At 38.4% G+C, this 17,627-nt stretch overlaps 1 protein-coding gene and 1 pseudogene across 2 annotated transcripts in view; one reads left to right on the plus strand and one right to left on the minus strand.

Moving 5' to 3' along the window:
* The window catches only part of AFTPH (aftiphilin), a 331,590-nt gene that overhangs the window by 235,124 nt on the left and 78,839 nt on the right, over positions 1-17,627 (minus strand). The window lies entirely within an intron of this gene.
* On the plus strand, positions 6,285-7,119 carry LOC147709014 (serine/arginine-rich splicing factor 3 pseudogene; annotated as a pseudogene).

A 17,627-nucleotide genomic window follows, 5' to 3' on the forward strand; every position in this document is an offset into this window, starting at 1 on the left:
AGCTGTTTACAGTTCTACATTAATTTATTGCCTTCAGGACTGGGTCAATTTAAGATAGATTCCTGAACAAGACACAAGGGTTTTCAGTAACTAGGCCAGATCCAAGATATGTCCAGAGACAACATCCAGGGATAGTAACAGCATATAGTGTAGGAAAAATGTGCTTTGAGTGGCTACAAAAATCTACACTTACAGAGGTTAAACAACACTTATCTTTATTTAAAGATGGCATTGATTTAAGGGACTTCTTACAAGGTCCTGCGAAACGATGTCATAAACGTTTCATATATGCAGGTATTCACACTATTTATAATGAGGTTTGGAAAGCGACACAGACAGAGACTGCAGAAAGAATACGAGAAATTGATTGTAATAATTTAGAGAAAGCACTCTCTGTAGTTGACAATGGGTTAACGACACTGTCATCCAGAATTTATTCTTTGGACAGCATAGTATCCTCTGCCATAGACATAATGGAACAGGACTTGCTCATGCTACAGCTTGGACAGTCACAATTGTGTTCTGTAATGCTTTTAGGCTGGACGTTGCAAAATCTTCGTTCTGGATATGTGCCATGGCGTCTAATAAACACCAAGTCATTGTTTTCTGTATTTAACCTTACAGATAAACAAATCACTCTGGCACAAAGAGGAGCAGACTATACGGTGCTGAGCATTGAAAAACTGGAAAGATTACTATTAACTGTTTCAGAAAAACCTGCAACAGAATGGCTAGTACACGGGATAATCACTCTGCCTGTCACAATTTTCAATACTGTTTGAAACATATACCAGTTGCCGTGTATGAAAGGTTGGGTAAGGAATACATAAAGTCCACCTGGGAATTACCATACACACACAGATGTTGGAATGGGGGAAAATAAGTATTTCTTAGTGGTACACAATGTAAAAGCGCACTAAGCGGTACACTTATGTCAGGGTATTAATTTTCATGGAGCCTGTGATGGTTCTTCGACAAACTTATCCTGCCACCTGCAAGGTTCTCCAGCTGCAGTGATAGATCCAATTTTTAGGCAACTTTCTAACGGGAGCTATATAATGTTGAATGATCACAGCTGTTGGTGAATGTTGCCAGGAATACCCTATCTCGTAACTGTTATCAGCCAGGGTCAATTGTTGTATGCAAGTATTGTTTCCTAAAGCTAAGACAGACGGGGAGTCGCCGTTATGGCCTTCAATGAACATCTCTTCTATTCGAATTGATACTTTAAGCAGAATGAAAGCCCTTCTTTTACAAAAACAACTGTGCCACTGACCTCGTCCAAAGAGACGTATAAACTACAAATTGCAAGGCCCTATGCAGAGCTACATGCCTTATTATCGACAAACTGCCCTGTACATTTCGTAGAAATGTTAGGTCGTATCTTAAACATGTGCGATACCAGTGGTATTTTACATGTATTTAAGACAGTTTTTTCGGTACGGTTAGCCCCATTTGAAGCGGTCCTCAGCATTTTTCCAAACTTCGTGCACTCTGTGTTCGGCGGCCTGCCTCTCATTTTGGGACTCATAGTAGGAATACTATTCTTGTTCCTTCTGCTCAGATATGGCAAGTCCGGTCACCAGCAACACCCAGATTACCATAGAGAAAACTCTCCTGGCAATGAAGTGTCGTGAGCGCATGATACAGATTCTGGGCCTGGCTCGTTTAAGAGACCTGTACACCACGTGGTTCCTATCATTCCGACCAATCTGGCAAGATTGCATCTTACCTGTTCTACGATGCCTGCTATGTGGAGAAGAATGCGTGTTGGACATCTGTCTAACACTTCCATCAGCACTGCCAACGGATGTTGATATCTTGCTTGGTTCAGTAACGGCCCATGCATCGTGTTGCCCCCAGTGGCTACCAATCCTGATGACGGCATTCATTGAGATCTCAAAGACGCAATCTGCTGACAGTGAGATGCGTGGATCGACAGGCGCACAGGTACCATCTCCATCTCCGACAAACATTGCTAAAACGGATAACTCTGATGGCGATGCTTCACATTTTTGTGCTATCGGTTTACTTAATGAAGCGGTCCAACTTTCACCTACTGTGATAGACTATTTCTTTTGCCAGCTTAGAAGTTTTGATGTTTTCTCCTAACAACGAGAATGACTTTTGAAGTTAGCACACAGCGTTCTATGGGACTCTGTATTCGACCTTCACTTTTCAAAACAAAACTTCCAACTTTAAAACTCTATTTTTCTGCAATTTGAATTTTTCCAAAATTGAACTTTTTTTGGCACAAAGTAATCTGCTTAAAGTAGAACTATTCTTAGAGAACAAGAATTATTTTAAACACTTCCAAGATACAATATTTGATCTTGTCCACAACCTACACAGTTTATATATTCTGTCATGGAATGGTCTCAACCTTTCTTCTGTATTTAAGAGCCATTTCATAAATGTTATTTTAGAACTCATTCTGATAAGCATTTTCGAATGTCACACTACATGCTTTGAATGAAAATATTGCTTTTTAAAAATGCGTACAGCACAAATGCTCATCTTTCGTGTACAACCATTTCGAATGGATTTTATGTATTTTGGGAGGGATTTTTTTTACACATCATGCTTTAGATAAGTTTAAAATACTTAAAATGTATTAATATCGAACATAATAAAGTGGAGTGGGTGTTGTGCAGCATTTTAGAATCCAAGCATCATTTACCGATTCAGGCCCTTACATAGGTATAATTCACATGCCCTTATATAGACATAGTAATCATACCCATATTTATACATAACCCATCCAGTCCAAATACAGGGATGGCTACTTCCACTAGTTCCAAAAAGCCACAACGATTTCTTGGAAAACTCGGCTTCAGCAGTCAGGGACATCCCCTTGCTTGAATATTGATTTGTCCTAGAAATCAGGGAGTTTTCAAAGAACTACCATTCCCTTGAGGTTCTTTGATGACGTTATTATGTTCCGACTTTACGTCAAACTAGGCACCTTCAAGGTATAAATATGCCTACACTTACCCAAGCCAACACACAGTGGTTCGGAGCAGCTCGACTATCTACTTGCCTGACGCAGCTCGCTACAGCAAGTGACGAAGGAAGCCGACCCTCCAGCTGACGCACTGATCCAGAAACAGTCCTTTCTCGTGCTCAAAATCCAGCTCCAGTGTTTCCAAGCTCCCCTCGCGGGATGTTGGGAAATTGAGTGCCGAGACAGAGCTACCAGACCTCCTTCATTCTAAAACCAAGGTACGGAGCGGATTAGACCCTAAGAGAAATCTTGGTTAGATTCTTGGCAAAAAAACTAAACCTATGCTACACCTCACTTACTTCTTCCCTCATACTAAACTTAGGTTAGGTACATCGGGGAAGGCGTATTTTAGAAGCACCAGTTGAGTACTTTTAGCCTTTGCTATTTATGTATGTATTTATCTATAGTTTAGAAACCAGACAATGCTTTTACAGTACTATTTTATAATACTCTTCTTACTGTACGCATTATACTTTGCAACCAGTATTATGATTGTTGCAGTTCATTTTACCTGCCTGAGAAAGAAGACTGCTCAATAAATCTTGTTATTGAAAACGCCCATCTCTCTATTTCTCTGCACCTCTGATGAAACGAAGCATGCACGATTGACTGAGTAAAATATCTATCTATTGTTTGCACAACTGAAGATCAGTTTAATTCTTGGGGAAACAAAGTTGTCATGTTTATGCAGTTGTCAGAAACGAATCCCTTCTTGTTTATTCGAGAACGTTTCTAGTGACCTCTGAGCTAGCTGGCACTCACAATTAAATCTAATATATTCGATAGGGATCTAGTCGACCTAAGTCCTACGTCAAATCTATAGGATATATTATTACAATGCGCAGAGCCTATTGGGAATATAGGAACTACACTACAAAAGAAGGAAATGGAGATAATAGTGGTTTTTTTGGGACGATTTGTGATGGTGCTGGGAAGGTTTGATGGGGTGCTGGTCTTATTAATAAATGTGCACATGCCCAACAGAGATGATTGGGACTTCTTCCCGGGAATTCTCTATAAGCTCACTTACAACTTGGTGAAAGTTTCAATATGTGACGGAGAATTCAACTTCATGCAGGATGGACACAAAGATCACCACATGACTAAATAAATCATTATTATATCTAAAGCAGGAGTTTATAGATGTTTAAGCATGGCAGGGCTAGAACGTACTCCTAAGACTGACAGAAAGACAGACAGACACACATACACACACACCTACACTTTTATTCCCCAGAGAAGACGCAAGTTGCTGTGGAACTGAAATTGGCAAGACCAAGAGCCAAAATACCAACCTGGAGACTACGAACAGAGAAGGCATTAGAGATGGTCTTTTCGTCAACCATATATGCACCTATTTAAATTAAATTTGATTTTTAAAAACTTGGGGTTTAGAGTTGAGGGCGATGAAAGTCTCCCTCAGAGGAGAGTGTATGGTGGATACATTTCTCATATAAGCATAACTACTTCACACATTGTGAGATAAGGAACTGCATAAACTTGACACAAAGCAAATCAGAGCCTCAAAAATGGACACAGATAATGGAGCCTAAAAGCAAATAGAGTATAACTGGACAACACTGGTAACACACACCTGAATGCAATTCAGGCAAAACTTCATGTAGAGGGAGACAAGTCTGGGAAACAACTAGTATGGCTCATTAGAAGAGAACAGCAGCACCCACATATAATAAAACTACATGTGCAGCCTGATGTAGTTGTGACCAATTAGAATATATACTACATGCCTTTCAGGAATAGTTAGAGTCAGTGTCCAGTAAAACCCTGAATCCAGATTTAGCTAGAATAACAACTTATCTTGAGGGGATAATGATCCTAACAACAGTGTGAAACAGAAAGAGTTGCTAAACATGTCACTGGATAAAAGCGAGGTGCAAAAATTGCTAATTGACATGAAGAAAGGCAAAAGTCTGAAGGGCGAGGGGCGAGGGGTGGATTACTCAGTTAAATATATCAACTAATGTCTGGTATGGTGTTAGATAAATGGTTTGAGGTATATTAAGAAGAGTTTGGTTGTGGTTCTTAGCCTGAGAGAACAAGCGTTGGAAATGGGGGTTAGGATAGTGAAACCTGACGAGACTGAGCATATATCACATAGGTAGTTGAACCATGCCCAATACTGATGCCAAAATGTTGAGCAAAACAATGGCTTACAGACTGGCACCATTTGTACCTGACCTAATACATCTTGATCAGTCAATGGTTGTGCAAGGCAGAACACAACGCAACATACGACTGACCCACACAATATTCACTAAGGAAAAGGCTGTTAGACCACTGGCTTTGGTAGTGTTGGATTTGGTGAAGCTTTTCTTTGCACAGACCACTGCTTGAGTATGTATTGAGGGGCCTGGTATAATGAAAGTGGATTTTGGAGAGAGGGACAAGACATGGTTGTGCCCTATCAGCATTGCTCTTTGCTTAGGCAAAATAGCTATTTGCACTTCACTTGAGACAGGAAAAAAACAGAATGGGTATAACACTGGGCTGCCATACACACTTGATGTGTCTGTACACGGATGATATTTTCTTATGTGTTCAAAATCAACAGGGAGAAATCCCCATTTTAATGACATTATTATACCAGTTCGAGGTGTTATCAGCATTACATATCAATTGAGAAAAATCGAAATAGTTTCCTCTGAGCTCACTGCAAGGTATAGAACGTGGATGGCTACCAACACTTGGTAGACAATGGTAACTAACTAGCTGTAGATACCTTGGAATATGAGTGTCCTCAAACTCAGCTCACCAACTGAATGATAATAACATGGGCAGAGTTGTGATGGATCTCCAACATTCCATGAAATTGTGGACAGATCCCCACTGTTCAGACTAGAGGGGTTAGCTCGGATTAAAATTATTTTCCTCTCTAGATGTCTTTATATGTTGGTAAACACGACATGCCCAATCCCTAAGAGTGTATTCAAACAGTTGAATGTACTCCTAAGCTATATTGTATGGGCAGGAGGGAGAATTAGAGTAAAACTGGAGATACTGAAGTTACTCTAAGAGACGAGTGTGTTGGGCCTTCCACATATATTATTATGCTATGTAGCAGTACTGCTGCACAATGCCATTCACTGGTTTGATGGCCAAAATAACTGGGAAAAGAGGTTGCTGAAGGCCACATATCCACAAGGTACACTATAAGAGGCATAAATGATGGGGAACATGAGTCTGGGGGAGCACCCATACATTATATAATTAAGAATTTTGGGCCATTTTGTCATTGGGACGCGGCAGAAGAGGTCGAAGGAGCTGAAGTTGAAGATAGCTAGTGCGGACTACATTCCAGAGAGGCCATGCATCGCGACTCTTGCCCTCTGGACTGTAAGGTCTATGTTGGTAACCTTGGGAACAACAAAAACAAGACAGAGTTGGAGCGCGCTTTCGGGTATTATGGACCACTCCGGAGCATGTGGGTGGCACGAAACCCACCAGTTTTTGCATTTGTTGAAGTTAAAGATCCACGAGATGCAGCAGACGCTGTGAGAGAATTAGATGGAAGAACACTGTGTGGCTGCCGTTTAAGAGTTGAGTTGTCGAATGGCGCAAAACGACCGTGGTCAGCCTCCATCGTGGGGTGGGGGCAGACGTCCAAGAGAGGACTACAGAGGTCGAAGAAGCCCGCTTCCTCGTCGTAGGTCGCCACGGCGAAGGAGCTTTTCTCGCAGCCGAAGCAGGTCCCTCTCTAGAGACCGAAGACGTGAAAGATCCTTATCCAGAGAGAGTAACCACAAGCCTTCACGTTCATTCCCTAGATCTAGAAGTCGCTCTAGGTCAAATGAAAGGAAATAGCGCTGCAGCCTTCAAAAGGAAATGTATGGAGCATTGCATTTTGGAAATGTTTTGTTTAAATACTTCATAAGCTTGGTGCATTTTTTAAAATGTTTTAGCTGTTGATTTACTTTGTATTGTCTCGTAACCAGTGACTGTTGTAAAGATGTGAATCTGTATATGGTTTTTGAGCAGATCTTATGACAACTGTAAACCTAAACTTTGCGTTGTAAAATTCTCTTGAATAGCTTGGGCATTCCATTTGTTTTGCATAGACTCTAAATAAAACCATTAATTTTGTAAAAAAAAAAAAATGCATTTTGCAAGGGTGTGGCATCTAGTGTTAAGGGATATGAAAAATGCCCCATATGCTACAGAACTCCCAATATGGGTTTCTGCAAACATTCAATAACATAGGTAAAGATATAACAATCCAAAAATGGAGGCAGGAATGGTGTGAATTAGCAGGAGATTTATACAGCAATAATACGTTTGTGACTTTAGAGGGCAAGAATATTTCAGAGTGGTTAGAGGGTAACATACCAAGTTGTCAAATTAGCAAGGCACCTGTGGACAACTTTCCCCAGATGCTACAAAATCTTCGCAAACACTTCAAACGTTACTGACTACTGCTGTGGGGGAAAGCTTATGGCCAATCTCTACAAGGCTTTGATGTTAGAAAGAAAGGAAAAGGAGGAACATGTGCAGCAAATGTCTGTGAAAGACACTTCAAAGCAAATAACAAACAGGGACTGGAGGTGGGCAAAATACTGGTTTTAAACTGACAATGTCATTATGTGCACAGAACCTACCTTACACCCTTGAAATTAGCAAACATATATGTGGTACTGATGCTTGAAGTGGTAAATGTGGAGAACAGAGGGCTGATAATAATCATATGGTTTGGACAAGAACTATGTATATGAAAGTTCAGGGACAGGTTCATAATTATACTTAAAACAGTTGTGGGCAACTTAATATATAAAACTATGGAAAATTGTCTGTTGAGTGTATACAAAATACGAAAAACAAACAAAATGATTATATATACATATATATATATCCAAGGAATTCCGCTCGGTTCAGGGTCAATATCACCCTCGAAGAACGGACACGGACCACAATTTCGTGCGCTAAGTGTTTATTCAGTGCTCTGGCGCAATTATGCGTTTCGGCCCCTCCCTCGGGCCTTGATCACATGACACAGTGAAACGATAAGCATTGGTTTAAATACATTTCATCAGAACATGACATTGCGTTTTCATCATTTCACAATCATAGACATAAAAGAGTTACTTTGTCGCAATTCATGTTAAAATATAGACATAAATAATCCAAGTGTCCTATATTATTTAAAACCTCATTCTTCATCCTGAATAATGGAAGAAACACCAATGCTTGAATTTAAAATATCAGAAAGTGCTAAAGTGCTATGCGTAAAGTGCAAAACTATTTTTTATTTTCTAACAGCGCATAAGTAACTGTATCTAAATGTAATTAAAACTAGCTTGCAATCGGGTAGTATATCAAAACGGGGATCTTTGTTACTCGACAGTGCACCAACCGATGTATTAAGTTGTATATAAGTAGGTATTATTAGATCATAATTATGCTTATGTATTATTTACCCTTGTTTTTAACTTACTGTATGAATACATTGTGAGTCATTGTTAAAAGACTTTTTAGTTCATGCTTGATTACTGGAGCCCCAGTTATTGAGCCGCCTTAAAGTTTAATTGGTCCCAACTAAAGTGCTATGTGCAGAATAAAGTTTTTTCTAAAGAATAGATTTTGACTTTATATATGGCAATCAAAGATGTAAGAGGGTGATCTCGGTATGAATATCCCAGATAATCAGTACCACAGTTTTCAAAGAGTTTTTGCTTGTGTTCAAGATTATAGGTCTAAGACTGATATGTATGTATAGAATAAAGACTAAAAGTAGTTTACTCTTTAGAAGCAATATATGTACACAGGATTTAATACAACCCAATTAGTGGTAATCTTGCAATTATCTAAAATCTAAGATTCCATCTAAAATAGAAAAGATCCGATTTATAATACGGTTGTATAAGAACAATTTGTATAAAAAAACGTTTTGTACATAAAAATATAATTGCTAAAGAGATATATAAATATATGAATATTTAATCTATATACACAGTTTAAGAACTATTGGTTGCTGATAAAACCTCATTCGAAGAAACATTTCATGTGATTGATATTGATCAAATAGTTAAAGGCAAGTAGACAAATCCTCAGTCATATTCAACACTGACGGTTGTTTTGTATTGAGCTCTAAAATGTATCTAGTTTCTGATTGACGTAATTTTTCTTCTCTGTTACCGCCCCTCCTACTGACCGGAGCGCAGTCAATTACAAAAAATCTTAGCTCACGACTGTTGGATTTGTGTTTAATTTTAAAATGCCTTGCTACTGGATAGGTAGTATCCTGATTATTTATAGCCCTTATATGTTGTAAAACCCTTTTATGTACTTGGAGCTTTGTGCTCCCCACGTACAGAAGGTTACGAGGGCACGATAAAACAAACAGCAAATTCTGTTTTATAATTCAATAGCTTTGTAATTTTATGTTCTTTTTGATCAAAGGGTGTAATATATGAAGTTTTGTTTGTACCTTACTGACATGCCTTGCACACTTTGCAATTATAGAATCCATTATGAATTTGAAGCCAATTAGTTGTTTCCATTACTTCCGGGCTAGTCTTTATCAGTTCATCTCTCATTGAGCGTCCTCTGCTATATGTAATGGATGGTTTTTTAGGTAATCTGGGACCTATAACAGGGTCGCTAAGTACTAAAGGCCAGTTTTTCTTGATTATGGATTCTATTTTTCTATGTTGTTGGCTATGTTGAGCCACCAACCTAAATGTTTTGTCTTGTGTTGCATAATTTCCTGTCTTTCTTTCAGTTGTAGTCTTATCTCCATCACCTATTTGGTTACTTTTCTTCATTGTTAGCAAATCTGCTCTATCTTTTTTCATTGACTTGTCAATAGCAGTACTGATTATTTTTTCATTGTAACCTCGTTCAATGAATCTAGATTTGCTGTCTAGTTGGACTTTTAGTATGTCATTTTCCTTGCTATGAATTCAATGTTGGACATGTGAGCTTTTTGCGTTAAGTGTGGAGTTTTCTGCTGTGGCTTTCCGGTGGAGTTTAAAAGGGAAACCCTTTTTGGGTAGCTGTGCGCCATACAAATGGAAAAAATAAAATAAAAATAAAATAAACTTTATCACCTTCTATAAACACCTCAGTATCAAGGAAGTTTACTGATGTTGGATTTATGTTTGCAGTGAAATGAAGATTAAGTGTGTTATCATTGATAGCCTTCACAAATTCTTTAGCCGTATTCATGTCTCCATCCCATATAATAAACAAGTCATCAATAAACCTAAGCCATGTTTTCACATGACTTGACATGGCTCCCTGATGCTGCACCATGAGGACCAGCTTCTCCCACCAGCCCATGTGTCGACAGGCATAGCTGGGGGAGAAGCTGGCCCCCATCGCAACACCCCTTGAGTGTTTGTAAAGAAGGTTATTAAACATAAAAATATTATTGTTGAGGCAAAATTCAACCATCTCCAATAACATTGTCTTGTTCTTTCTCATATTACCCAAGGAGCTTTCCAAAAAATGTTCCAAGGCTCTCAAGCCATCAGTGTGATTAATGCTCGTGTATAAGGAGCTAACATCTAGCGCCATGAGTAGGTACCCTGATTCCCACTTCAGGTCCTTGATCTTACGTAAAAAGTCACTAGTGTCCCTTATATATGATGGTAGCTTCTGGACATGATTTTGTAGAAAAAAATCCACATATTGGGAGACCTGTTCCAAGCATCCTTTTCTTGCCGAAATAATCGGCCTGCCGGGTGGATTATTTGGATTTTTAGAAGCTTGGGGTAAAAAATAGATGGTTGGTACCACTGGAAAGTCATTTTTCAAGAACTTAAATTCTTGGCTTGTTATTAGGCCTTCAGATTTCCAACTTGAAAGTTTTTTGTTAAACAAGTTGTACATTTGTTTCAAATCACTCCCATTACATCTCAGTCTCTATCATTGAGTTGATTGTATGCCTCCTTTGTGTACATTTCTTTAGACATCAACACAATATTGCCTCCTTTGTCTGAAGGCCTGATAATAACTTTATTGTTCTTTTTCAATTTAGACATTAGGGCAAAGTATTCTGTCCTCATTTTATTATATATGTTCTTGCGTCTATATATCCCCAAATATAACTGGAACACGTTAGATTCCTCAAACAAGGTATCCGGACCATGATCTGGTGCAAATTTTAATCCTTTATTGCGTGCTTGGCGGCATAAGGCGTTTCAGCTCTCGCAGGAGCCTTGATCACATGACAAGTGATGAATATATATATATTGTTTTTAAATTGCTGGGGACAGTGTAGGCGAAAAACAGAATAGCAATCAATTGGAAAAAGAACACACTGCCCAATTATGGCAACTGGAAAGAAGATATACTAGAAGGCTGCTAGCGTTAAAGATGAATGTAAAAAGCACATGTACGGACGAGACGTAAGCAAATAACCTAATGAAATGGGCTGAAATTATGCAGCTCATCATTGACAAACAAGACTTTTAATTACCATTCTGTGATTATTTTATTTTTCTTTTATGTTTGTATCGTGTTGAAATATGTATTTTATGGCCTCATCTGGCCGAATATAGGGTATTTGAACTGAATTGACACACTAGACACTCGTCCACCTTGAAAGTTTTGGACGAAATACAAACTGATATGGATTGGAACTGTTAAGCTAAAAAGTATAAGAAGTGTATTGAAATCTGGAGTTGAACGAACATTGTGCTGGGGGTAGGGATGTGCTCTTAAGTGTTGACCCGTGTAAATCTACTGAACCGAACTGGACTGCCTAAGCACGAGTTTGATCGAGTAACTGGCTATAATGTGCATACTGGAATGCTGTACTGCCTTGTGTTTTATTTATGTGCTGCCATCTTTCTAAATTAATAAAAGATATTTAATAAAATGGCCTAAATCTAAAGTTGGAACAAAATAATGCAACTTGTGTAAGTTAAAAAAAATTCTCTTTATGTTAAATTATTAAAGATGTAAAAAAATATCTATTTGATTCAAGAAAACTGCAACCATTTTCTAGTAGGGCAATTTCAAGTTCAATAATACTGAGCGTTGTGCACTCTTAATCTCTCCATATTAAAAAAAGAAGTCACACAAGTCCCATGTGTACACTATGGAAACAGCAAACTTCCAACTAGCCGACCACAAACACAGCCTAAATGCAGGGTTTTTACAATAGTATGTTTCAAGGGGACAATAGGTTCAGTCTCTGTGGATATGGGAACAAGTTCTGTTTACTCCAAAGGAACACTTTTGTCATTTTAATTGGAAATATGATACACACAGTAGGTTTTTCTAATCGGAAAGGGAATTTAAATACACAGGTATATTTAAGGGAAATAATCAGTGAGAACATGTTTTCTTCTAACAATCTTCAACATTTTCAATAACAACAAACACCAAAGTATCACTCACTGCGCTGCAAATTAAAAAAGAAGAAGCTATTTTAAAGTATTATGGGTGCTTGCTCCGCATTTGGAAATATTACAAATCGTTTTTAAGGAAAGGCAACTAGTAATGAGAATAATAAAAGTGGAAATAAAACAAACGGTACAAACACCGAATCTATAAACCAAAGAATAGGCAGAGTTGGAAGAAAACACTGTAAAAAGTTGCATTATAGATTCTTTATAAAATCAAAGTATGCTTCAAAATATGTGCTGGTGAAGTCTAAATCAATACACACATATACCTTAAACTTAGCACATTAGGAACTCTACATATTCCGACACCTGCTGATTCAAGTCACGTTTGCTATTTAGAAATATTGAAAAGACGCAAAAGGAAGATAGGAGCATTGGAGTCTTTATCTGAGGATGATGAATTTCAGAATTAAGTAAACTCTGGTCAATGGTGTTATATGGAGAAGTAGTAAGTGATTTGCACATCATGTTCGAGTGGTTCACAACCTCCTTCCATGAAATTAGTTGGTGCTGTGAACATCTCAACCCAATTTAAGATGTTCTCTCTCCACCCCTTGCAATACTACAACACACTCCCTTATATACTCTCGATCCCCTGACTTGCAGTGCAAGCTAATCAAGAGCTGAATGGCTGAACTACACAGCTGCACTGGAACACCACAGACAGTCTTCCACCTCTCTTTCAGGTCATGCAACACTGTCACAAACCTATTCATTATTTCACTTGTGAGTCTCAAATGTCCACGAAACTGCGACTGTCGTCTGACTGAACGTAGAGGCTCAAAACAACATTAATTTTCTTCATCCATACACTCCAGCTAGCATGTTCAAGGCACATCATCAGAAATTCACTGAAACTTTATGATGGCTCGTTTTGGGCATCCAGCATTCTTTAAACCCAAACTCTGGACCACTGGTATCAGACTAAATAAAAAATAGGACTGGACAATCTGGGCACCTGGGTGCCAATAACAAACATTTATAGGTAGTTTCAAGAGCCTTTCCTTTTAAAACAGGAAGTATAATTACACTTGATAAGGATATCACATTGCAGGAATTTATGTGTCAATATGGGGCAGTGTAGTCTTCTGAATAGCCTTTATTTGGGTGAAGACATTGATGGACTATGGTGATCAGACAGATCACATACATGTTGGCACATGGAAATATTTGCCCATCGACCAGGGCTGCCTTCACATTTTCTTCCTCAAGAATTAATTTTAAATGAGTCATCTCTCACAAGGTACCCAGAAACCCTGGCAGGACTCAGGACACCACTGCAGATTTGTGTCAATGAAACATTTGGACAGCATTCCTATTGAGCTTGACTGACTTCCTCCTACTTCCTAAACACACTACATTTAAATTTAAAAAAAAAAAAAAGATTCTCTTACCTCTTGCTCACATTTACTCCACTCCTCTCTATCACATTTGTGATCCTAAATGAGCCTGCTTTGTAACACCAGTACAATGAAACAACTTTCTATTGCAGACATTTCATAGGCTCTACTATGTGAAGACATGTTTATCTCGGATAATAAAAGAATAAGAGAATGCCACGCTTTGTGTCACCACTAGGGGAGAGGATGTGGTCTGATGGCTAGATTGCCGCCTTTGGTGCTGGAAACCCAGGTTCAAGCCTCAGGGGTCGCATCCACATCCTGTGATTCTGGGCAAATCACATAATCTCCCCGTGCCTGAATGTGTAACTCAACTGGTGCTCATGTAAAGTGCTCCAATACCTTCGGGTCAAGATATATATACTGATGGTCCAATGGGAAGGCTATTTATTTTGTATGTATTTTTGCGCCAAACTAGATTGACAAAGGATTCTAGAAATCCGAAACGTGTCTCTCCTTACCTCTTGGATTGAGGGCGACCTTGCAGAATAAATTTATGCCGATTCTTCTAAACTCCTCGAGTCAGTGCCTTCTTCCATGGAGTTTCTTTGGAATATTATATATATATATATATATATATTTATTGATGAGGTTTTTTATACATGTATATTTATTTGCGTATTTGCACATGTATGTATATACTTCAGTTTATTTCACCCACTATGGGTTGTATTTAAGATGGAATTGGGCTATACAATATTGTTTTAGTCCTTTTGTTGTTTCCATGTACCCTTTTGAAGGAATATTACGTTTTGAATGTGGTGGTTACACTTTAGTCCACCTTTTGTGTCAATGATTTGATGGATTAATTCCCATGTAACTTTGCGATCACATCATGTGATCAAGACAGTGGATACTGTCGAAACGCATAATGGCGGGCATGCTGGGCGAGATTGAGCTTTAAATAAACACACTTGTTTGGCACCATCTTTGGGTTCCCCTCTTCGTTTTTCCAGAACTGTGCATGATTTGGCAGTCTTGGAGATTGGGACGATATATGTATATATATATATATATATATATATAGATATATATATATATATATATAACAGCAGCTCCGGTATGAGGTCTGAGCCAGGCCAGCTCACGGACGGGCCGGAATAGGGCCACCGGTAGCTCAAAATTTGCTTTCCACAACGTCCCGTTATCAGAAAACAACCTATCCGGACTCCACAAGGTTGTTGGTGCAAAAAGTGAATTTTAATAGCAGGAAACAACGCGTTTCACCATTCGACTTGCTCACGTTTCAAACGCCATGATGCTACAAGCTTTTTTATATACAAAGTGCATTCTTAAACAAGCGAGCATGGCAGCCATTTTGTAATGGGCAGTATTACCATTAAATCAATTGCAAATGTACAAATATAGCCCATTTACTACTCAAATTGCATTATATAACTCATAAAAACAATTTGTATAAGTTTCACAAAAAAATATATATAAACATGCCATGTTCCGTTTGTCACTCATTACAAAAAAATAAACAAACAATTGTTATTTGAAAGCGGCAATGTTTAGCATATGGTACATATTGCTATTCCAATGTTTCAATTTTGAACATGGTATTGCACAGAATATTAACATATTGTGCCAACTATGATTTTATCGCTTTATGTGTATCTACGATAATTCTCAATAAAGTTTTTCAATCCATCTTAAAGTAGAAAATCACGCTCAAGTGGGCTCTTATTCTCAAAACAAGCAAACATATAAATCCCAAGTGGGCGAATTTCGACAAGTAAAGAAACATCAAGGCACGTATATGATGTATCTACTTAAAAATTGTGCAATATCCTTATTTCATTGTTGCCATAAACTAAGGGTCACTCACAATAAACCTAAAATAAAATTACAAACATGTTAAAAACTAAGGCTGCAGATCTACTTATTTCTTCAATTTGATATTCATTATATTAAATGCACAGCTAACTCTTCGCTCGAGGTTAATCCATTTGGAGTCATACAATCAAAATCAATAATATATCTCGACTCAAGTTTATGAAGGGTTCGTGCTCTGTTCCCTCCTCTCGCACCCAACTCCACCATATCAATAACCACCATCCTCAATTGATTTTCGTTTTGGAATAGACAGTCAAAGAAATGGCGTGCAACCGGATATTGTGGGTTGTGGTTTCTAATTGCATGCACATGCTCCATCACACGTTTCTTAGCACAATGTATGGTGCTACCTACATACCATTTATTGCATGGACAAATTAATAGGTAGATGCAATACATGGTGTTACAGTTTAGCATTTTACGGATCTCAAATCTTCTGTCAGAATTAGGAATTTCCCAAAGACCACAATCCACACTTTTTTTTGCAAGCCTTGCAGTCTCTACAACATCTAAAGCCTGCTTTTTCTTTCTTTTTGGTTTTGTTGGTGACATGATTTTGACTCAAATCTTCTCTTGGAGATTTACAGTTTCTAAACGTAATTTCGGGATTACTACTGATATGTTTTTTTAGATGTTCATCTGTAAATATAACATGCCAGTGTTTTTTTTAAATCTTTTTAATCTTGTTTGTCTGCCCTGAAAAAGTGGTTACAAATCTTGATAGTATCATCTGTCTCATCTACCTTATTGGGATGGAGTAGTTCATTCCTAATAGTTAAGTCAACACGAGTGCAGGCCTTCTCAATGGTATAATTTCTGTACCCCCGCTCCTTGAAGCGTTTTGTACACTGTTTCGTTTTCATTTTGGAATGCTGATTCAGTGCTACAATTCCTCTTTGCCCGGAGCAGCTCCCCATATCGGATGCTGTCCACCAGGTTCCGAGGGTGTGCACTGTTGGCCATCAGGATACTATTCCCAGATGTTTTTTTGCGGAACAGACATGTTGTCACTGTATTATCCTGTATCATAACCTTAACATCGAGGAATTCTATTTCTGTTTTGCTCATTTGCTCAGAAAACACCAAATTAACGTTATCATTCAGTTTCCCCACAAAGGTTTTGGCTGTGTCAATACTTCCTCTCCAAACCATAAAAACATCATTGATGTACCGCAGCAACACGACTACATTGTTGTCAAACTCTTCAAATTGAGCAAAATGAGCAAAACAGAAATAGGATTCCTCGATGTTGACTTACTCCAGTTAATATGCAGAGAAGAAAAAACACATTATTGCTGCTCCTTGCACACAAGTGGAAGTAAATTGGTTGCATGGTCACTAATGAACAACATCATGTCGTCTGCATAAAGGGAAGATAATAGTGTCAAACGTGGAAATCTAAGGACCCTATGAAGATGTTTTTCCTAAAGATTATAAACAAGAGGGGAGAAAGTGGGCAACTCTGTCGGGTACCAAGTGTTGAGGGGAACAGTTGTGTGAGTTTACCATTGAGGCGCAACCGGGACAAAGGGTTTTAGTATAGCAACCGAATCAGTTTACGAAAGCCATTTGGAATGCGCAGTTTTGTCACAGTGGCATGGAGAAAGGACCATTCATATGAATCTAATGACTTTTCAGCATCAAATAGCCCGACTAACGAGGGAGCGGTTGGGGAGATTACGTTTATTACTGTGAATAAAGTGCGACGGTTGACTGAAGTGGAACTGTGCTGCACAATTTGCATAGGAGAAATTATATCATCCATTAATAAAGAAAGGGAAATAGCTAAGACCGTGGCCAGTATTTTAGTGTCTAAATTTATAAGCGAAATTGGACGATATGAAGAGCAGTGGAAAGGAGTCTTGTGTAAAACTGTAATGACACCATCCCGCAGTGTCGGAGGGAGGGTGCCACATTCAAGAGATACAGCATATCTAATAAATGAGGGACCAGAAGTGGTTTATAAGTTTTGTTAAAGTCGCACGTGAACCCATGTAAGCCGGGGGCCATGGATCC

Source organism: Lissotriton vulgaris, chromosome 6 (assembly GCF_964263255.1).
Source record: "Lissotriton vulgaris chromosome 6, aLisVul1.2, whole genome shotgun sequence".
In the NCBI taxonomy this organism is placed as follows: domain Eukaryota; kingdom Metazoa; phylum Chordata; class Amphibia; order Caudata; family Salamandridae; genus Lissotriton; species Lissotriton vulgaris.